This window comes from Ambystoma mexicanum, chromosome 2p, assembly GCF_040938575.1.
Source record: "Ambystoma mexicanum isolate Mex_15411 chromosome 2p, UKY_AmexF1_1, whole genome shotgun sequence".
Classification (NCBI taxonomy): Eukaryota; Metazoa; Chordata; class Amphibia; order Caudata; family Ambystomatidae; genus Ambystoma; species Ambystoma mexicanum.
In genome coordinates, this window is record NC_090923.1 from 714,026,556 (window position 1) to 714,049,433 (window position 22,878).

The 22,878-nt window shown below is 46.9% G+C and overlaps 1 protein-coding gene across 1 annotated transcript in view; it reads right to left on the bottom strand.

Annotated features, from left to right (window-relative positions):
• LOC138566704 (ribonuclease T2-like) overlaps positions 1-22,878 on the bottom strand; it is a 359,594-nt gene that overhangs the window by 298,703 nt on the left and 38,013 nt on the right. The window lies entirely within an intron of this gene.

Here is a 22,878-nt window from a genome sequence, read left to right on the forward strand (position 1 = left end):
GCCTGAGCTGGATGCATGTACACCCTCTGTCCCTATAGGCAGGAGAAGGACAAACGGAGCACGGCCGTAGAAAGGCAATAGGGCCTTTATTGAGACGCTCTGTTCATGTCTTCCTATGGAGGCGGGTCTCGTGACGGGACATGTTAATTATCATGTCTCCCCCATTCCTGGTGCTCCACAGCCAGCACGCTCTACAAGGTCACTTTCTGTGCACAAGTGAGGGACTGGGCTCAGGCTGCAAGTTTCAGTTCCTTGAAGCAGGCACGCCGTGATTACGCTTTAAAGATTTCTGAGGCAAAACATCTTTATTACAAAGCTATCATAGAATCTGCCGCCAACCAAAACAACGTTTTATTTTCTGTGCTGAACCCTACCAAAAAAATCTGGATTGAAAGTGGATTGCTACTGGATTTTCCCAAACTTTTAAATCCTCTTTAAATACTCTATAACTGCAGAAACTCCCTTTGTACTTAGTGGATTGCTTTTGGCTTCCTTTTGGCTTAATGCACCCGAAATATATTAATTAGAAATCCTCAGTGGAATGCAATCCCAAAACAATCCAAGCAATCCAATCCCCAAACAATCCAGTAAAAATCCCAAAACAATCCAATCCTCAAACAATCCAGTAAAAATCCAAAAGCAATCCAATCCCCAAGCAATCCACTAAAAATCCCAAAGCAATCCAATCCCCAAACAATCCACTCAAAATCCAAAAGCAATCCAATCCCCAAACAATCCACTCAAAATCCAAAAGCAATCCAATCCCCAAACAATCCTATAAAAATCCACAAGCCATGCCATCCTTAAATAAATCCAAAAGCAATGGATTACATCTGGCTTTCTTTTGGCTTAATTAGAAATCCTTCCCCGTAGAAATCCAAAAGCAATGCAATCCCAAACAAGCCTATACAAATCCAAAAGCAATGCAATGCAATCCCCAAATAATCCTTTACAAATAAAAAATAAAAATAATGCAATCCCAAAATAATCCTTTAACATATAGGCATTGTTTTGGTTTATAAAATGGAAATAAATTAATTTAGGAGTGTTGTTAACTATAATCCTGAAAAGAAATGCTTAAAAACACATTTGGTGCAGCTTGTTGAATTGAGCTTTAAAAGCGTCACTGTGGCTTAATTGCTGCCCATTTAAAAAAGTAGGATTTTGAATTGCTTTTAGAACAATAGTGATGACTTATTAGGTCTTAACAGTCATTTAAATGAAACGGCCATGAAAGTCAAGACAGTGTAATGGCATATTACCTATATTTAAAAAGAATCAACACATTTCCCCCCAAACCCCACTGTATTTATTAAAAGAGACACTTAGAGGTTCAATCCGACACTGTGTACATTAGCACAAAAACATGGCTGTAGCAATCCCAGACACAGGATCGAGCCTGAGTCGCTTCTTGATGGGATTGTGGAGGTTAGCAAGTGCCACACTTAAATGGAAGTGTGAACGTTGACATGTGCCACACTTGGATAGAGTTGTGAATGCTGGCCTTTGCCGCACCTGGATGGGATTGTGAAGGTTAACAAGTGCCACACTTAAGACAGAATTGTGAATGTTAGCAAGTGCCACACTTAAGACAGAATTGTGAATGTTAGCATGTTAAATGTCATGTAACCCACTAACCAAAAAAACTCAACATTTTTGCATACTTATCTCACTCAAAAAACTCACACAACCATCTCTCGCACAACAACCCGCACGCACATCACAACACCGCAACAACACATGAGACACACCAACAGCACACGAGGACTGACATCAATACGATACTCGCACCAAAGCTCAGCACCAAGTGTATACCCATTTGAAGCTGCCAATAGAACACCACTCCTCTCACTATCCTACTCCCTCTTCACCTTACTAACCCATCCCACCTTCTCGTTTGCAGATCCACCAGAGTGCCTGGGGACCAACTCCGTTGGTGACGATGCGTGGTACAAATACTTTTAACATTTAACATTCACCAAAATAGCTGGGGTTTTTGCGGCCCGTTGGCATCTTGCTTTGTGTTGTGCCACATTGCCTAACAACGTGCAACTATTACATCCAAGCAGGCCCCATTCATAAGGCCCCCTGTCTGCTCCCTGTCTCCTATTTGAACAGAATACAGTCTGACTACATCCTATTTGATTATTATTTAAATTATTAAGCGCTGACCGAGTTTCGAGAAACAGCAGAGCGATTTAAAGAGGTATACAACAATACAGATGCATAAGGGAGCACTTTTCCGAGGTAACAACAGAACAGATATACAGCCAGGGGTGGTATACAGAGGGGCACAGAGGAGGGTTACAGCTGTACCAATTGGCAGGCAGGAGACAGGCAGCCACCTGCCAGCGAGTCAGGTGGCGCGATGGGATGGCCGAGGTGTTAGCCATTTCTTCTACCCATTGCTGAAAATTGGTATACCATGAATGTTAGTGACTAGGCATTATTTGCTGGAAAAATTTGTTAAGTGCAGTTGGACTTGTAATTTGCACCAATAAAATACAAAATAAATGAAACCTAAACTCTGCGAAATGTTTAAACAGATTAAAATGCTAAATAACTGCAACCAACATTGAAACTAGTTTGACATTATTTTTCCAACATTTAAATGCAGTAAAAATGTGTGCCTATGTTGCTGGATTGTTTTTACAGAGATACAAGTTGGAAAAAATCCAAAATAAATCTTCTAATGTATCCTTGCTTGTAAAAGAATCCAAAATAAATGCAATAAAATTGTGTAGTGTTGCTGGATTGGTTTTTTTGGGAAACAAGTTGAAAAGAAATCCTAAATAAATCCTCCACTTTAAGACCAAACAAACCTTGCTTGTCAAAAAATCCAAAATAAATCCTGTAAAAATGCATGCCTGCCAGTTAGTGTTAGTGGATTGTTTTTACTGAGAAACAAGTCAGTCAAAATCCAAAATAAATCCTTCAACCCAAGACAAATAAATCCTTGCTTAGAAAAATCCACAAAAAATGCAAAATAAATCCCCAAAAAATCTGCAGCTTGAAAACAAGCCAGAAGCAATCCCCAAACAATCCAAAAAGTGGATTTCGTTTTTACTAGGGAAGGTGGTGAAGAACCCTCTCTTACCCAAACAAAGAAATGCCATTAATTCGCTCTGTTCTCCTCCAATAAAATTACAGTCATCCAGAAAGAAATACCCCAATCATTTATGGAACCGTCGCGGGTAGTTTGTAAAGCTAGTACTTTTGGGGTTTCTTTTGTCCTTCCTAATGATGATAAACTTAGTGCATTAATGACAAGATCTATTGCTAAATATTTCTGTGATGATCCTTGTCCAGCCACTAAAATAAAAGACAAGCCCTATCACAAGGTTGGCGGTATACGACAAACGCAAATAGTGTTACTGCACCTCGGTCTGGCACTATTAGCGTTCGATCCCGAGCTGCGGTAAGGCTGTAAGTCCCCATTTTTGTAAGAGTCCATACGACTGTATGGGACATGCTGGGCTCTATTACAGTGGCGCAATTTGCGCTGTGGTAACAGCACTGCAGGTGGGTGGATTTTTACATCCAGCAAAAAGCTGGCGGTAAACCTCCCACTTTCCGCCATAACTCGGGTTTGGGCGGAGCAGTAATGCAGCAGGAATAGCGTTACCGCCACATTTTTAATGCTCCGTCCAACTCTTGGTGAGCCCCAATAAATGTTTGTGTGAGCGTTGCGTGAGTGTGTATGTACATGCATGTGAATACAATATTTATTTATACGCATGTTCAGTGGGGCTGGCCCTTGGGTTGGACAGAAAGTGAGGGAGGGGGATTCATGGGGATGGCAATGGCCCTCATTACGACCCTGGCGGAAATCGCGGTGCAAAATGCACCATGGAGCACGGCGGAAAGCTGCCGATAGCGCCATGGGGGTTGGCGGATTTTCCGCCCCATTCCGACCTTGGCGGGGCGGTAAATCCCCATCCCCCATTTTACCCTTCCCCATTCCCATTTTTGCCCCATAGGGTATAATGGGAGTGGGGAAGGCGTTAATTACGCCACCGTAAAATACGGTGGCGTAATTAACATCAAGGTCCCGTAGCGCCATGGATTTCTCCGCCCGGAAAAACCAGGCGGAAAACGGCTCCATGGCGCTACGGGAACTCGTAGTAGGGCGGACGGGTCCGCCGCGAATAACGCTGGCGTAAACCCACTCCGCCAGGGTCGTAATGAGGCCCAATGTGTTTTCAATGGCTTTCGTGGCATATTTGGGGTAGTTGCTGCAAGGCACTGTGTTATAGAACAATGCTGGCATAAACTGGCACAGCCAGCATGGCAATATCTTCTGACAATGTTGGCATTATTGGGTACATCCAAAATGAGTGTGTTCTTACAGTGCAAATACTAGCATGTGTTGTCACAGCATGTCTTCTTACAGTTGCAATTGACTTTAATGGGCATAGTCAACATGCGTGGGAACTCTGACCGTGCAGCAGAATCCCCGTAACAGTGCAACGGATCTAGAGAGCAAACGGGCTCCAGCTAATTTGCTGCCTTTTTAAAACATTTCTCGATATCTCTTTCTCTAGATACGGAAGAAAAGAGTTCTAGGATTCCTTATGTGAAAACATGCAAAAAGAACCTGTTTCCTCTTTAAGAGTCAGCAACTAACTACCCACTAATATAATTCCTGGATAGGATTCCCAGGTAGGATCAGTTCACACTACTGAAAGAAACTGAAGTTAGTCAGATGTGACATGGTGAACTAGATACACTGTTCCCTTGCTACACTTAAATGAACCACAGAATTCCCAATGGGAGCACCACAAACTATTGAAGACTGGAACAATAAGAAGAAATATCCCGTAAATGAGTAATGTACAAATCATAAAGCATATATGTGTTATGTTTTGACAAGTGAATGTAACAAGCATTGGCAAAGCCAATATTTTGGGCGTTTACTGTTGTTCTTTGCATTTTGCATGTATAAAGGAGGATGCAATAAGGGGCGCAGGAGTGAAAGAGACCGAGAAGGAAGGAGAATAGAGCAAACGAGTAAACGATAGAGAAAGGGTTCCATCAATGATGAGCAAGAGGAAATATGAGCGACAAAGATTGAGCGTGAGAGGGTAAGAAATACAGCAAGAGTTTGGGTCTAGATAGATTAGTGGTAGGGTGGTGGGGCATGGAGATTGGCAGCAGAGTTGGTGGGTGCGGTATATAGAGTGGAGGTAGGGTGGGTTGGGGTAGAGAGAGTGTATGGATAGGGTGGATTAGAGAGAGTGGAGGTAGAGAGGGTGGGGTTAGAGAGGGGAGGTAGGCTGGGTGGATGGGGTAGAGAAAGTGGAGGTAGGGTGGGTGGAGTAGGGAGAGTGGCAGTAGGGTGGATGTGTGGTAGATATAGTGGAGGTAGGGTAGGTGGGGTAGAGAGAATGGAGATAGGGTGGGTGAGTGGGGGTAGAGAGAGTGGAGGTAGCGTGGGTGGTTGGGGCAGAGTGATTGTAGGTAGGGTGGGTGGGGGTGAGTAGAGGGAGTGGTTGTAGACTGAGTGGGCGTGGGAGGGTGGGGGTAGAGTTAGAGAGAGTGGCTGATGGGTGGGGCTAGAGAGAGTGGGGGGTGGGTGGTTGGAGGTAGATAGAGTAGGGGGTGCAAGGGAGTAGAGAGAGCGGAAGTCGGTTGGGTTAGAGAGAGTAGGGGGTAGATGAGGTTAGAGGGGGTGGGTGGGTTGGGGTAGAGATAATAGGGGTGGGGGTGGAGAGAGTGGGGGTAGGGTGGGTGGGGTTAGAGTGAGTGGGGTAGGGTGGGTGGCTGGGGCATAGTGGGGGTATGGGGGATAGGTGGGGTAGAGAGAGTGGGGGTAGGGTGCGTAGGGTAGAGAGTGGGGGTAGGGTGGGTAGTTGGGGTAGAGAGAATGGGGTATGGTGGGTGGGGGTAGAGAGTGGGGGCTAGGGTTGGTGGGGGTAGAGAGAGTGTGGGGTAGGGTGTGTGGTGGTAGAGAGAGTTGGGGATATGGTGAGTGGGTGAGGGTAGAGAGAATAGGGGTTGGGTTGAGTAGAAAGAATATGGGGTAGAGTGTGTGGTGTTAGAGAGAGTTAAGAATATGGTGAGGGTAGAGAGAGTAAGGGGTTGGGTGGGCGAGGGTAGAGAGTGGGGGTTGGGTGGGCTAGAGAGATTAAGGGGTAGGGTGGGTGGCTGTAGAGAGAGTGGTGGTGCGGTTGGCGGTTGGGGTAGAGAAATGGGATAGAGAGAGTGGGGAAATGGTGGGTGGGTTTGGAGAGAGTGGGGGTAGGGTGTGTGTGGGTAGGTGGGGTAAAGATAGTGGGGAAAGGGTGGGTGGGGTAGAGAAAACGGTGGTGCGGTTGGTGGTTGGGGTAGAGAAATGGGATAGAGAGAGTGGGGAAATGGTGGGTGGGGTTGGAGAGAGTGGGGGTGGGGTGCGTGGGTCAGTTAGAGAGGATGGGGTTGGGTGGGTGCAGGTAGACAGTGAGGGTGGGCGTGGCTATAGAGGGGACATAGGGTGGGTGGTTAGGGTTTGAGAGGGTATAGGTAGGGTGGTTGGGAGGGGGGAGAGTGGATTGGTGGGATAGAGGGAGTGAGGGGTTGGTTGGGTGAGTGGGTGAGGTAGAAAGAGTGGAGGTAGGGTGGGTGGAGGTAGAGAGAGTGGGGATGTGTGGGTGCGGGTACGGTGGGTGTGTGAGGGTAGATAGTGGGGGTAGGGTGGGTGGGGCTAGAGAGAGTGGGGGTAGGGTGGGTCAGTTGGGTGGGGGTAGAGAGTGGGGTTTACGTGGGTGGAGGTAGAGTGGGTGGGTCATGATATAGAGGGTTGGTGTAGGATGGGTGGGTGGAGGTAGAAAGGTAGAGGTAGGGTGGGTAGGTGGGGGTAAAGGGCTGGGCTAGAGATGGTGTGAGGAGGGTGGGTCGGAGAAGAGATGGTGGAGGTAGTATAGGTGGCGGCAGAGAGAGTGGGGGTAGGGTGGGTTCAGTTAGAGACAGTGGGGTAGGGTGGGAGTGGGTAAAAAGAGTGGGGGTGGGGGTAGAAAGTGTGGGGCAGGGTGGGTGCAGGTAGAGTGAGTGGGGGTTGGGTGGCTGAGGTTAGAGAGAGTGTTGGTAGGGTGGGTGAGGTAGAAAGAGTGGAGGTAGGGTGGCTGGGTTTGAGAGAGTGGGGTAGTGTGGGTGTGGATAGGGTGGTGGGTGGGGGTAGAAAGTTTGGGATACGGTGGGTGGAGGTAGAGAGGATGGGGGTAGGGTGGGTGGGGGTATAGAGGGTTGACAGCAGGTGGGTGGTGGTGTTAGAGAGGGAGGGTGGGTGGGGGTTAATGAGGCAGGGGGAGAAACGGTGGAGGTGGGGTGGGTGGTGGTAGAGAGGGTGGGGGTGGAGAAGGTGGAGGTAGGGTGGGTGGTTGGGGGTAATGAGGGTGGTGGTAGGCTGGGTGGTTGTGGGCATAGAGGGCATGGTATGGGTGGGGGTAGAGAGGGTTGGGTAGATAGGGTGGGTGAGGGTAGAGAGAGTGGGGTTGGGTGGGTGAGTATAGGTAGAGAGAGTGGGTGTAGGGTGTGTGGGTGGGGTGGGTGGGTGCATGGGCAGAGAGAGTAGGGGTAGGGTGGGTGGATGTAGAGAGATTTGGAGGTAGGGTGGATGGGTGGGGTAGAGAGAGTGGGTGTAGGGTGGATGGGGTAGAGAGTGTGGTGGTAGGGTAGGGTAGCTGGTGTTAGAGAGAGTGGGAGTAGGGTGTGTAGAGAGAGGTGGTAGGTAAAAAATAAAAAGCAGGATGTCGCTCTTTGTTTCTGGAGTGACTGGTTTTCTGATAGCTATTTCCAGTAGGATAGCTCAGCGGGATGAGGGCCCGGTGCTGCAATGTGTGTCATCAGGTTGGAGCTTCGAATCCCAGCAAGGTCAACTCAGCCTTTCATCCTGTTAAGGTTTATAAATGAGTACCAACACGGGTTGGGTGTAATACTATGTATATTTGTTCTATATGAAACTCTTAAGCGTAAGTGCTAACACATCATTATCGTTTGGCCTTGAACGTCTGCTTGCATTCACAGTAATTTGGTACTATGGGCTTATACGTACTGATATTAACTGAAAATATGGTGATCCATTCTTGTATGAAATGTATATCACTTTACAGTGATATCGTAACCATATTTTTCGTATTGTACTTAGAAACAATGCTATGTGATGCCACTTCCTGTTTTGCCAAGGGGTGAAAGGTTGTTTCAATCGATTCCCGCGATGTCACTTCGGTGTGGGGTCAAATTACATCACTTCCTGTGATGTCATCAGAGGTCACTGATCGTGTGATGTCACATCCGCTACCCCAGGCATTTTGGTGAAATGACGTCCATGCTCCCAACACTGCATAACAATATGATGGAACCATTAAAATAAAGCTCTCACCATGCCCAAATACAAACCCTTTATATATTCCTACAGTAGTGGAGTTTATCAAAACTGCCCCTTTAGGACCATGAAATACCGTGAAATGCTGTGAGTGACGGAAAGCATTCAGCAAGAGAAATGAATCTCTTTTTCATGGGTAGTAAACACCACTCAGTCAGATGCACATTACATTTATTCTAGCACTCTTCTGATATCAAAGGCATATTACATTTTCCTGCAGCACTCGCTTAGTAAGAGCACACCAACAATAAGGGCACACCACGCTCGCTTGGATTGCTTGCACAGCTTAGACAGCAACTCTGTCCCGGGAGGATAGCTTAACAGCAACGTGTGCGCCTTGGAAGCAAGACGACATGAAGCAATACAGGTTCGATCCCCAGGTCCGAGCTTAGAAACCTCTGGGTGTATAAATACGCAACTAAGACAAAAAAATAACAATTATGCAACTACAAAACAAACAAGTCCTGTAACAGTGCCTCGATTCCTGCGGGCTTTAAAAAATGCAAAAAAAATAAATAAAACTCTACATTTCATTCTCTGGAGAAACAAGTGTTGAAAACGCAATGGCCCCAGGGTAATGCCAAGTGGAGCCCTGGGGCAGTGCAGAAGAGGGCGAGTCAGCCATTTAAAGGCTTGGCCAACAGCAAAGCCCCAAATCACCAAAGCCAATCATAATCCAACACCCATTCAGGTCCAAGGGAGCAGACCTTCAAAGGAAGCCCAAAACCGGGGGAGGGGTAATATGGATATTTCAGCCAAAAGACAGCCAGCGTTGGCATTAGGAGTAGAATCTGGCTGCAGCAGGAAGGCATTTGGAGGGAGAGTGGAAACAGGAGGGGGTTGGAGGTGAGAGGGGGGTGATACATCAGAAGGCCCCTTGGGTTAAGGAGGAAGTTGGGTTAGCTCAACAGGAGGAGGGAGGATGGATTAAGAATTCAGGAGGTTGTTGGGAAGTTATCACAACAGGAGGAGGTCGGTTTGTGAGTTAAGGAAGAGGTTTGGTAAGTCATAAGGAAGGAGTTTGGAGTGGGAGTTAAGGAGGAGGTGGGTTGCAAACATCAACAGGAGCTAGGCACAGAAGGCTAGCAAGACCACAATAAGCAAGCTGGTATGAGGAGACCATTTGGCCCTGATTGGAATAGGGGAAGCCTGTGGCAAAAGACCGACAAAGCAAATGGTACCTTACATTTTGAGTTTGTCTCCGAAGAGAACATTTGTGTTTTAAACATAATAAATACTGTTTTTTACCTACTTGTTTGTCTTCAGTCTCTTTCTAGAACCCACTCAGCTAGATGACAATAGTCACAACCCATACTGCCTTCAGTAATGGTTAGGTGCGAAACATGTGCTGGCAGTTTCCTGTTAGTTTAATATGAGTTTCCTTTTTTAGACACATTTTACATTTCTGTTTAATGGAAACAATTGGTAAATGTATGTTTGTTATTAGTATTAATATAGTCATAAGCCATTTTCCATTTAGCCCAACAAATGTATTCTGCTGGTTCGTGGACACACTAAAATAATACATTACCCCTACCCCTAATTTGTTAGCCAGTATTCTTGAAGCCCACGATAATCTGTTTCAAATGTAATTTGGCAAGCACAGGGTGTTTTGCCTCTTCTTGGGCAAATCATGCAGCAAACCAAAATTTATAGTATTAGGCCAGCACAGGAGACACATTTTCTGGATTACCTTAGAAATCAATATAAGTATGGCTTACAGCATAAATACTGTCATATATTGGCACAACCATCAGCATGACAATGTCTTTTTACAGTGGTGATACTGACATTATTTGGCACAGACAGCATGGCAGTTCCTTCTTACAGTGGACATATTGACCCTATTGGGTACAGCCAACATGAGTGTGTTCTTATAGTGGAAATAATGGCATACATTTGCAAAGCCAGCATGACAGTGTCTTCCCACGGTGGCATTATTGGGCACAGCCATTATGAGTGTGTTCATACAGTGAAAATATTGGTCTGTATTGGCACAACCAACATTTCTTTTTGCACTGGTACAATACTGGCATATATTGTGAACACAGACGTGTGAGGGTTTTACAGTGGCAGTGCTGGCCTATGTTGAGGACAGAGGCATCATGTACATGTGTTTGGCAGTGTTGGCATATATTGTGTTTACAGGCATCATGAAGTGTGTTTGGCAGTGGCATTGATGGATTATATTGTGCGGGACAGCCATTATGAACATTTCTTGGGAAATGGTTCTGTGTGTTTTGTTGGATGAACTAGCTTCTAAAGTATTTTTTCATGTGTTTTCCTGCAGAACCGATTAGGAATGCTATTGCTTTCTACTCCATTTTTAACAAAACGTATGCAGTGAAATGCACCATTTTACCGTTATTTTAAAAAGGTCCTCAGGAATCCTCTTTGGTTTGTTCAACCCCCATTCTATGATTGGTCATTTGAGTTCATTTCGTATAAATATTTAGGTCCCCATTCAGTGAAAAAAATCACCAACCACAAATGCAGAGCACCAGTTACAGATGCATGCACTGCAAATGCGAACTAATATTAATGAGTGAAGAAATGCCTGCAATCTTCCGCAGGCACCCTTTGGCAGTGACCCCCTTGAGAGCCTGTTCCATTGGGGAGGGATCCAGGCACAGGTATTCTGGGAGCACAGGGCCCTGAGGCTAAAGAATCCCCATAAACTGAAGCAACTGAGAGGCTTGCAGTCTCTGAAATGATTCCCATTGTTACCAACCTTGGAACTGGAAAGAAAAAGGTGAGCTCTAGCAGATGACCACAACGGTTTTAGAAGGGGCTTTGAATTGTTCAGTGGTAATATCGAGATAAGGAAACTTCACTCTGACCTCTCATCTGACATATAAGACAGTAATCCAGCCTTTAACTGTGACCAGGTCAGCCAGGACTGCGAGCCTGCTAAAACAAGGTCTTTTGGTACCACCTATGAAGAGTTCAACATTAGCCTGAGTGTTGAGGTAGAGCATAATGAGGTGACCTAACAAGGCAGTGGGCAGTGGACCCTAGAGGTGAAACGAAGGAAGGGGCTTTAGTTCAAACTAAGAGCAGATACGCCATTTATTTTGACAGTACTGTCTCCAGATGTCTATATAGAGCACAGACAAAGGCGGAAACATATGAATAAGAATTCTTCAATCTCTGGGGGTGGAGGTTGTTCTGAAAGTGTGAATTGTGACTGAATTAGTGGTATCTACACACAATTACGTCTCATGGATCTGAAAGACGCCTTGGCATGGGTAGGTAGTAGTTGGTACAGTTTTAGGAAGTGGACTAAACCGCTCTGTCAAAGCATGTGTTCTCTGTAAGGTTGTCACCTGATTGGAAGTCATACATTTCTCCTATCTTCCCATTCTCCCTTTTGTCTAGTGGTGGAATATGTAAGGAATCCATCTGTATTTTTACTGCACCCTTTTCAGGTTTGCTTGAAAATTGACTAGGCCAATTTGCCAAAGAATTATTGTGTATATGGGTTTTCTGTTTGATGTAAGAATAAATTGTAATTCATATCTATTGGTCCTGACTAGTGCACATGCATCCAAACATGGTGTATGCATCCTATCTTGCTGCTTTTGATCTTAGCAGAGGTGGCACTTTAGTAACACCCTGTAGCCAAAATAAGACTACAGAGAAGAGACAGGAGAGAAAAGTTGTTGATAAGCAGAATCATCATAGTCCTTCTTTTAACTATTACTGCTTTGTCAAAGTCCTTCTGCATCTCTTTTGCCACAAACCTCCTTTGCAATAGACATTTTCCTTCATCAAAGTCCTTCTTCTTCATATTCCTCGTTCATCATTCCTCACTGATCATATTCATCACAGTCCTGCTCTTCGTCACTGTCCTCCTTTGTCACAACCATTCTACTTCGCCATAGTCACAGTCCTCCTCTTTCAGAAATCTTTTTCACTCAGTCGAAAATAAAAAAAGGTTGCTTTAGAAAGGCCGATCTGAGACCACTCAGAATGATCTTTATAAAGCAGCCCTTGAATGCATACGAGTGCTGCTGGGTGCTGGCGACATCCGTTTTAGGCATCCAGCAGCTTTTCTCAGATGTTTAGAAAGTTTGTTTCTGTCCCAAGACATATTGGGAAGTCAAATTGGTAGTCGGTCATTAGCTCCAGGTGGAAGAAGTAGGAAAGTTCTACAATAAGTCCATTTGAATTAGTTGCCTACGATGATAACAAGGAAGAGCCACCAGGGGGGCCCATTATGACCCTAACATGAAGCCTTGCCCTACTTTAATGGGAAAAGGGGGACACCAAAATGGTTATGGTGAATAGTGTTGTGTAATGATCAATGTTTTCGGTGCTTTGCCAAGACAGACAGCTTCCCAATTTAGATTTATAGCTAGACAGGATACCAGGTTGATCACTCTAGTTTTAAAGATGGGTGAATGAAGAAATGACTTCTTGAAGAGTGTTGATAACATTTTGATGTCAGGGGTGTGGATGGGTATGGAGTCAGGGAAGGATGCGTGGCCCGGGGCTTTGGCTGGCTATGATGCAGCACAGTATGATGTGATATTTGCCAATAGTGTGTTTGTTACCTTTGTCTTGGATAATCTCTCCAAGATGTCAAAACTGCTGAGGGTTTTTTGGGTGAAATGTTCTACTTTGATGTTGTTCTGGAAATGGACCTTTGTAGCCCTAATTCTATGGGTATGATTGCGTTTCTGAGGTTTGAGAACTTCAGTGGCCAATGTGGGCTATTGGTTACTATGATAATGAAATGATAAGTTATTTATAACGCGCTTAATACCCAGTGGTTTCTAAGCGCGGACCGAACCTGTGTTGCTCAGCGTCGTCTTGCTTCCAAGGCGAGCACATGACCCTGAGCTATCCTCCCGAGACAATGGATTCTTTAGCAAGTGTTTCAGGCAGAATCTTGGTCAGGATCCTGGAAGAAGGATATGCAAGTCGATTAGTGGTCATTTTGTTTTTGTTGCTGTAATGAACTGACTTTAACCGAACTGAAGGAAATAGTGTAAGTCTATTTCTCTTACCAGGAACATGTGATGTATTTTGTGAATTAAGGAAAGAGACAGGAATCAAGGAAGTGATCAACACCAGTCTGCTGGTTCCATGAGGGAAAGTAGCTATGTGTGGCACTAGAGACTCGCAATGCGGAGTGTTGGCAGGAAAAGAAAACTAGGATAAACTGCACCGTTTCATCTCGAACTTCCACAGACCAGAAGGGCAAAGCCCAGATCACCTGCAACAGCCAATGTTTGACACTGACCAGGTGGAGGTTGAAGAAGGAAAGGCTGCCCATACCAGAAGAGAAACTAAGCCAGAAAGTGAGCGTGAACATCAAGAGGCGACATCCAACTACATACAGCACTCTCTAACCGTGCACCCAGATCATTGTCTGCACGAATCAAACAGAAATGCACCACCAAACATACAGCCGGATGCTTCGACACTGACGTGCACGTTGGCACGTCAGTATGGGGAGGGACAATCGCTGGGCAGGCTGCTGGTGCAAGCAGTGAGGGTAGAAGCTGTGGGTTCCCATATTTCAGCCATTAGAGGTCCTCCGCCGGAGCTCTACTTCACACAGATGAGGAGATTGCCGGGGCACTTGTGGCCTATTACACCACGCTATATTCATCCAAAACCAGGGTGAGTCAGTCAACAATGGATGCCTACTTGAGTCGGGTCAGGTTGTATTGGTTTGCCCAAGGGCAGCACGCTCACTACGCAGGAGATACACACTGCCATTAAGACACTCCCTTTGGGGAAGGTGCCGGGCCTGGCTGGCTTTTCGTCTGACTTCTACAAGGCGTACACAGCGATTTTGGTGCCTCACCTGTTGAATGTGCATCAGCAGGCGTTGTCGGATGGTAGCCACCCTGTGTCGATGTGTGAGGCTGTGATTACCTAACTTTTAAAGCCTGGGAAGGGTGCTAGGGTGCGCGTCTTACAGGCCGATTTCTCTTGTACATTTGGATAATAAAATCTTAATAGCGAGGGTACCCACAAACAGGCTTGCCCCACTGATGTCCAAGAGTGTTAAGGCTGATCAAGCAGGTTTTAATCCAGGGCAGTCCACTTTGTATGGGCTGCACAGGGTGTTTGGTCTGGATCGGCAGTCCTCAGTTGTAGCAGCCCTTCGTGGCGCAGAGAAGGCAGTTGACTCCGTGGAGTGGCCCTTCTTATTCTCGGTGCTCAGGTGCATGAGAGTTGGGGAGTCATTTATGTCATTGGTCACCTTGTTGTACACGGCTCCAGTGGTACGGCTAAGGGTGAATGGTCGACTGTCTGACCCCATCGGGATGGGGCGTGGAACGAGTCAGGGGTGTCCGCTATCCCCCTTCACTTTGCCCTGGCAGTGGAGCCTTTGGCAGACCTAGTGAGATCTAAACATATCCATAGGGGAATAGGCCTGTTGACGCATAAACTGGTGATCTTGCTATATGCAGGTGATATGATTCTGTTTGTTACTGACCTGAAGCTGAACCTGGCACCAATTATGGTAGATGTACTCGAGTTTGGGCAATAATCTGGGCTCACCATTAACCACACAAAGTCTTTATTGTTCCCCTTGACCAATGGAGTGGAGATGTACTGTGAGGGGTTGGGTATCCAAAGGCACAAGGAGAGGACTCGTTATCTGGGATTGTTGATTGCGCAGTCCCGCAAGGTGCTGTATCAGGAGCACTATATAGCAAAACTCACTCAGGCTAAATCAACACTGGAAAGGTGGAAGCATTTGCCTTTGTCGTTGTATGGTCAGATATCTTTGATTAAAATGGTCATCATCCCTAGATTCCTGTAACCATTATTTAATGTACCTATAGTGGTTGTTAGGGTAAATTTCTCTTACTGCTAATTTACCTCTATATATGTGGACCACCCAAACTTTTTACTTTTGTTGCAGCATCCTGACCTGACTTTTTCCAGTGGAGCAAAGCCTTCAGCTGCACTCCACTGGGCTTTCGGTCAATGTTATTGGGAAACTGACATGTCCTTCAAGCTGTAAGCACTGAGAAACTTTGTTTCTCTTAGTCTTATGACTTCGTTGCCTCTTTTAGTAACATTGTATCATTGCGCAAAGCACATTACTGTACTTCACAATGGGGTCCTTGTGTTTCTGGGCCCTAGTCATCAACTAGGGAATTTCTGGTCACAGGACAATATGCTTGGGAGCATACTGGAGGCAGCGCAAGCTTTTTCATATACTTTTTTTACTTTGTACCAAGCCATACCGTGCTTACCCTGTTTGGCTCATAACTGTGGCTACTGTCCGTCATGGCAGTGTCATGAGGTCTTTTGTCTACTCCTTTGACCATTTTGTCCGTTGGCCTTCCCCCTGGTCTTTGTGACCCAGGAATTCCTTATTTGGGCATGCAGTTGCCCATGAAAGCCACACCTTCCGCAGGCTACTGCAGGTCAGGTGTGTAGGTACCCAGGAAGTGGGTTGGGACTGTCTGGTCCCAATCCACACTTCTGGTGCCAGGATGTATGGTGTGCACAAGGACATGAGAGTTGCAGTGGTCTCTGATTGGACCACTGCTGACTTGCTTGATTGGGGCCGATCTCCTCATTGACCGGGTGCAAGCCCTCACCATACTTGTGGATGTGAGGAGGAGTCCTGAATGCAACCCGCAGATCAGTGACAGGTCCGAATCAACCTGTAGATGGAGCCAAGTAGCCAGAAGACCTTAGCAAACCCAAGGATTATCCGGAACCAGGCAGAAGAAGGTTGGAACCCTGAGCCTGCTGTTGTCCCTGCTCTGTGCTTGATCTCAGAAGGCCTTCAAAGGTGCTTCAACCCCTATGAGCATGGGGACCAATCACTATCAACACCTGCTGGTTGCCCTGCTAAAGAGCCTGTTCGGAAGTGTCCTTGGGCCATCCAGTAGGCTGTCCTGCTCGAACCTTGGCACCAGTGCAGGAGCATTGTCTTATCGAGTTTTGCCTCAAACTTTTGGGAATCCTAGCTTGCACTGGAAAGCACCCTCTTGCTGCATTGGGCCACGAGAGAAGCGTGTGCCAGACCACGAGAGTTGGGTGCCACTGCATCACTATGCAACAGTGAATGTCACTGAAGGTGATTTTATCGCATTTCTTCAAGTTTCCTGATACCAGCGGCATCAGTGTTTTCTTTGTCCTGCAACCGAGTCGAGCGATACAGCTCTGGTGTAATCCGGACCCGCATCTGCATCTGCAGCGTCTATGCACTTTGAAGACAAATCAAGGTGGGAAATCATATGTCTGGTGACCCTCTCCAGATCTCCAAACCGAGCTAAGAGGGGTGAGTACTGAAACCACTTACCGGTGGCCCCTAGTTCAGCCATTGTATTTTTACGCACAATCCTTTGTGGTCCTCTCTTTTGCTTGGGTAACCTCTGCTTCCTAAAGTACTTGGGAATATCTTTGTTCACCATAGCAGATCCTCGCTTATTTCTACTCTTCAGATCCTTCCTCTAACTTTGCCAGCCCCTTAGAAATTGTACTTTGTGACTTTACGCCCGACCGAGCGCTTTTACGCGCGCATCTAACATTGAGCACAAAGCTCCATTCATCGTAGGGCTGACTTATAAAGTCAGGGTTATCCATCTCTGAAGATTGTCGATGTTATTAAGTTTGCCTGCACTTCTCCCTTACAAGTCTAGGCGGGATTCCGCACTTGACCAAAGTGACTGTATATATTTTACAAAGTGTGTGTTTGAGTGGTGATTTTACTGTTCATTTCATATTTCACTTGTGTTTATTCTTGGGCCTATAACATTGTTTATTTTTGTATACCTCTGTCTAAGGGTCATTCTTGGTGTCTTGCTGTATGTGCTCATCAAAGACGTCAGTTCACCCCCACTCCTCCTGTGACTTAGTCTTGACTGCTCTCTGAGTTCCCGGGAATTGGTCTGGCTATCTTCCCAGAAGTGTCCTTCACTAACAAAGGGGGCCTCCTAAACATCTGTTCACCAGAGCAGAGGTTAGAAATCTGTTCTAACAGTGGTTCTCCATTCCTTTTTTAGAAATATGAAAGCTTTGATCTCTCGTTAAATCTGGCATGGAGAGCAGGCTCGGATATGCTGCAGCAAGCTGATTGCCACACCGGACAGGGGTGGGATGGCATTCCCAGATCTTGAAACCGAATGGATTGCAGCACAAGCATAATTCCTAGTGTATTGGTATGACCCGCTGCCTGACAGATCACATGTCCAGATTGAAAGAGCTGTTACGGCGCAGACACTCTTAAGGGCAATGATACTGACTTTCCTGCAGCGTATATCTGAAGCCAAAAACATGGTTGAGATCACTTGCAAGGTTTTGGGAAGGCATTGAGGGAAGATCGTGACAGGAAGTGTTATACACCCCCCTGCTGTCCATTACGCGTGTCCCCAGGATCTCTCTGACAAGTAAAATGGTTTACAAACAATGCATGGCTAAGCTGGGTATCTTGTGCTGGCAGGACGTCTTTCCCAGTGTGCAATTTCTAATTATTGATGAAGTTTAGGGGAAGAGATGGCACCTCAGCGCTTGATGTGCTTTAATATTTTAGGCTCCAAAATGTGCTGAAGGAATTGGTTCCTTGCTTTCCCATGGCGCCCCATTCTGCTGCTGTTTTGCATGGAGTGGGCAGCTGTCAGAATAGTGCAAGGTTGGTGTATAAGCTTACGCAAGCAAAATCAACAGTGCGGTGGATTTGGTGGACGACTCCCACAAAAAAGTGGGGGAGCTCCCTTGATGTCCCTCTCCCAGATAATGTTTGGTAGTATTGCTGCGCTCAGACAAAAAGGGTGGCCATCAATAGCAGATTCAAGTTGATCCATTTTAAATTCATGCATCCATTTTATTTCAACCCGGCTGACCGGTACAAATTCTTCCCTGAGACGACTGATGCTTGCCTGAGATGTGGTTTTTCACCGGCCACATTTATGCACTTGTCCTGGCAATGCCCTTGTATTTATGCTTTCTGGACACAGGTCTTTGATACTATAAGTGAGATTGTGGGAGAAAGAGGTGCCTCCCTTCCCTATGGTTGCTCTGTTGGGGTACACAAAAGAGGCAGTGGGGCATATTAGACACCTCTTGGGCCTCCTACTGGTGCTTGCAAGAAGAAGAGTCACAACGGTGTGGGGTAGTGGTCGACCTCCACTGCATGACCAATTGAAAACTGATATTTTGTACTACCATGACGTAGAGGGCAAAAATTGAGTCATACCTGGGGGTCTTATGTGGCCTATGTAATATCCGGTGCACGTCGCTCCTCCAACGCCCCAGCGACTCTGTCTGATGATTAATCTCAATGATTCTGCCTGTTCTATTTTCGCTGCTATATTTTACCTTGTATGTCTGGAAATGAACTGCTGTCTTTTCTGTTTGCTGTTATGGTTATATAACCTAATAAAAGGAGTTTTAAACCTGAGGGCATTCTCACTTCTTAACCCCTTGGATCTTTTGAGCAGGTGGCCAGGGAAAGGCCATCGCTATTGAATCCCGACTCTCGGGGCGGAAAAGCAAGGGAGGATCCCCTGTGTGGAGGGTCCTTGGGAACTGGGAGTGGGGTGCCCTTGGGCGAGACAAGGTATCCCCTTTTTCCTAGTGACAACTGACCTAACCCTTCCCCAACCTTTATGGGGTATTGTAAGATAGCTCCCCTAATTTCTCTACAATTGACACTTACCAGTACTGAGACGAAGAAGTCTCCAGACATCTACCTCTTTCTTGAAGACATTGACCTTGACATCCTTGCTCTAACCGGGAGGTGGTTCAATGGCAGCTCAGTCACTGATTTTGACTCTGTTAGCCCTGATAGCTACAAGATCATCTCCAAGCCTAGCCCCAACTGTGCTGGCGTGGGGTTGTCCTGGTTTTCCCTGAGTGGGTCCCTTCCTCCTTCATACCCAAACAGCCTTGCTCTTCCTTTGAGAGCCTGGTTTTCAAGCTGGTCATCTCTCCCTCCTCCTCTCTGACCATTGCCACTATGTGCAGGTCACCTGGCTCTACCACCTTGTTCCTCTCCGAATGGGCCAATTTCTGCTCCTCTCTTCTCACAACCACCTCTAAACTCCTTTTCATGGGCGATTTCAACATCCATTTGGACTCCTCTTTCACGGCATCCACTCTCTTCCGTGACCGTTGCATCTCGCCTTCCCTTTCCATTCTCCCTTTTGGTCCAACCCACTCAGCTGGACACACCCTTGATGCCCTCATCCACTCTGATCTTTCACTCTCTTCCCCACTGATTACCCCTCCCTCCTGGTCAGACCACTCTCTCCTCTCAACTGGGTTCTCTCTGCAATCTGACCGCACCTCGTCCACCCCTGCCAAATTCGTTCATGAACATCCGTCCAATGAAACGAGTGTAAGCTGCTGCCTTTGCATCCACCTCTGCCCCCTTCTCTCCCCAGTGCAGACTCTACCTCTGACTCTGCTCTCAGCAACCTCCATCTGGGCATTACTAACACTCTGGATAGTCTTGCCCCAGTCATGAGGATCCACCTGAAACCTGCCTTTAAGTGTAACACCTGGTATGACTCTGAACTTGCAGCCCTGAAACACAAGTGCAAAGCTGCGGAACAGAAGTGACAGACCTCTGGCTCAACCTCTGACAAACTGGCCTGTCGTCTGCTCCAAAGACAATACGGGCTTTCCATCCGTGGCAAGAAAAGGGCCCACATCCAGGTGCACGTCTCTGGTGCATCCAACAACATGACTGAACTCTTTAAAATCTGCAGGGAACTAGCCAACCCTTCCGCAGTCTCCTCCTCACCCCACCCCTCCCAAGCCATCACAGTGCATTGGCCACATACTTCACTGCAAAAACTCAGGACACCTTTACATCCCTCTCCCTCTCCCCTTCAAGCACCACTTAGCCTCCTGTGGCCTCCTTTCCTCCCTCTGCCTCTCTCTCCTTCTCTCCTATCACACCTCATGAGGTCACCAGAGTTGTCCGCTCCATGAAGGTCTCCTCCAAACAGGATTCCCCCTGCTCCTCCAGTACCATTAAGGGCAACATTGGCCCTGTTGGCCATGCACTTGCTGATCTCTACAACCACTCTTTTGCTTCTGAATCTTTCGCCTCCTCCCTCAAACACTCCCTTGTGCGGCCCCTCTTGAAAAATCCTTCAGAAAACACGGATTGTCCAGCCAACTACTGCCCCAAATCTATCACCCCCTTCCTCTGGAATGTCCTTGGTAAACTGGTAATTGCCCAACTGACCCAGTACACAGAATGTCTTGGTTGCCCCCACAACCATCAATATGGATTCCAAGCATCCAGAGGCACGGAAACTGTTCTTCTGAACACCTGTGAGGAACTGCTTGCATCTCTTGACTCCAACTCTCCAGCTGTTCTCATTCTACTTGATCTCTCCTCTGCATTTGATGCAGTCAACCACTCCATCCTCATTAAATGGCTCCATGATACCCTGGTATCTCGGAGTGGGCACTGGACTGGCTGACCTCCTTCCTCAGTGACCGGCCATCCCAGGTTATTCTGGGCTCTTTCTACTCCCCCACCTCTAACTCCACCTGCAGTGTTCCCAAGGGCTCCAACCGCTCTCCCTGACTCTTTTACAATTGTCTTGCTCCACTAGCCCACCCCATTTCCACCTTTACCCCCAAACTTCCAGTGTAATGCAGATGACACACAACTCTTCTTCAAACTTCCCTCTGACCCTCTCCTTCCTTCTTCCATCACCCCTGACTGCCTATCCACCATCCAGTCATTGTGCACTTCCAATGATATCTGCTTCAATGCCAGCAAGACTAAGATCCTGCCTATCGAGACTCCTGCTCCCTCTTTATTCCCCTCACTCTGGCCATCCTCTATGGGCTCCCCCCCTTCTCCTTCAACTGAGTCCAGAAACCTTGGAGTCATCTTCAACTCATCTCTTTCCCTCCTCCCTCACATTCAGGACATTGCCAAGAAGTCCCACTTTCAACTCTCCCTCTTCAAAGGAATTCTCCCTTTTCTCACTTTGCCCCAGAAGCTCGGTGTCCCTAGAGCCCTGAATCTCTGTAGACTAGACTAATTCAATAGCCGTTCCTTAATCTACCCTCTTCTTCCCTATCACCCCTCTAGCTAATCCAGAATAGGGCAGCAAGACTTATACTTGGCCTCAAGGCCAGGGACCGTATCTCTCCAGCCCTAAAATCCCTCCACTGGCTCCCGGTTGCTGCAAGGATCAGATTCAAATCCCTCTGCATCATCCATAAGGCTGTCTGGGGCCGGGAACCACGCTATCTGCAACTTGCTCTCACTAAATACTCTCCCTCCAGACCTTTATGCTCCTCCAGCACCAACTCTCTATATGTGAAGCGCTTCGACAAACAGAGAGCTGGTGGCCGATCTCTTTCCTCAGCAGGCTCCCTCCTTTGGAACAGCCTCCCCCTTCCTCTTTGTCTTGAGCCGGATCTCCTCAAATTCCAGAAGCTCCTCAAGAATTTCCTTTTCACCTCTTGCTTCTCTTCCCCCTCCTCTGCTAATCTTACAGTTGCTGAGATTGGTGCCCTGGCCTCCCATACCCAATCGCCTTCAGCCCCTTCCCGCTTCCAGCACTTACCTTGGAACCTCTGACCTATGCCACTGCAGGCCTGCACTTATTTATTGGCAGTTGACCACTCCCTAGCGCATCTCCACTTGGCACTTACAGCTGCTCACTCCCTAGCACTTCCCTCCTGGCATACCTAGCCCTTCCCCTCTCCTGCTTCCCTTCTCTTCTCTCTGCACATGTACGTTCTGAATGCTCACAAGGCCTAGTAGTTCAGTCTCTTTCCCTCATTGTTTTAATTTGATTTTCATTCCTATGTTCCCTCCCTGTTGCCCTGTCTGCGCTTTGAAACACAATTTGCTTGTTCTATAAGTGCCTTACAAATGCTCAATAAATAAATAAATAAATAAATAAATAAATAAATAAATAAATAAATAAGAGCAATGAAGACTATGTTCTTTTACCACTCTAGTACTGGGACAAGGAATGTGCCTGCTAAGAGCAATGAAGGTCAGACATGTCCTGTTAATGGTGGTCAGGCAAGAATGATTGATCATCCACACCTGCGGCCCTTTGAAGGGCCGCAGGTGTATAAATGGAGCCCAACCTAGTGGCAGAGAGGAACTGCAGGAGAAGGACAAATAGGCCGGTGCATGCAGTGAAGGAACCTACAGCGTGGTTTTGGATTGGTGACTCCCTGGAGCAGACCAGGAAATGTGAGGGGAGCTGTGCAGTTAGGCTGCCCCTTCCCCTTCTACTCAATGTGCTTGTTCCCCTGTGTTGGAGGACCACCCCAGGAGTGTCTGAGGGGCAGCAACTGGAGCCGCGACATTAAAGGAATTCAATAGCCGTTTCCTTAATCTACCCTTTTCTTCCCTATCACCCCTCCAGCTAATCCAGAATAGGGCAGCAAGACTATACTTGACCACCCCAGGAGTGTCTGAGGGGCAGCAACTGGAGCCCCGACATTAAAGGAATTCAATAGCCGTTTCCTTAATCTACCCTTTTCTTCCCTATCACCCCTCCAGCTAATCCAGGATAGGGCAGCAAGACTTATACTTGGCC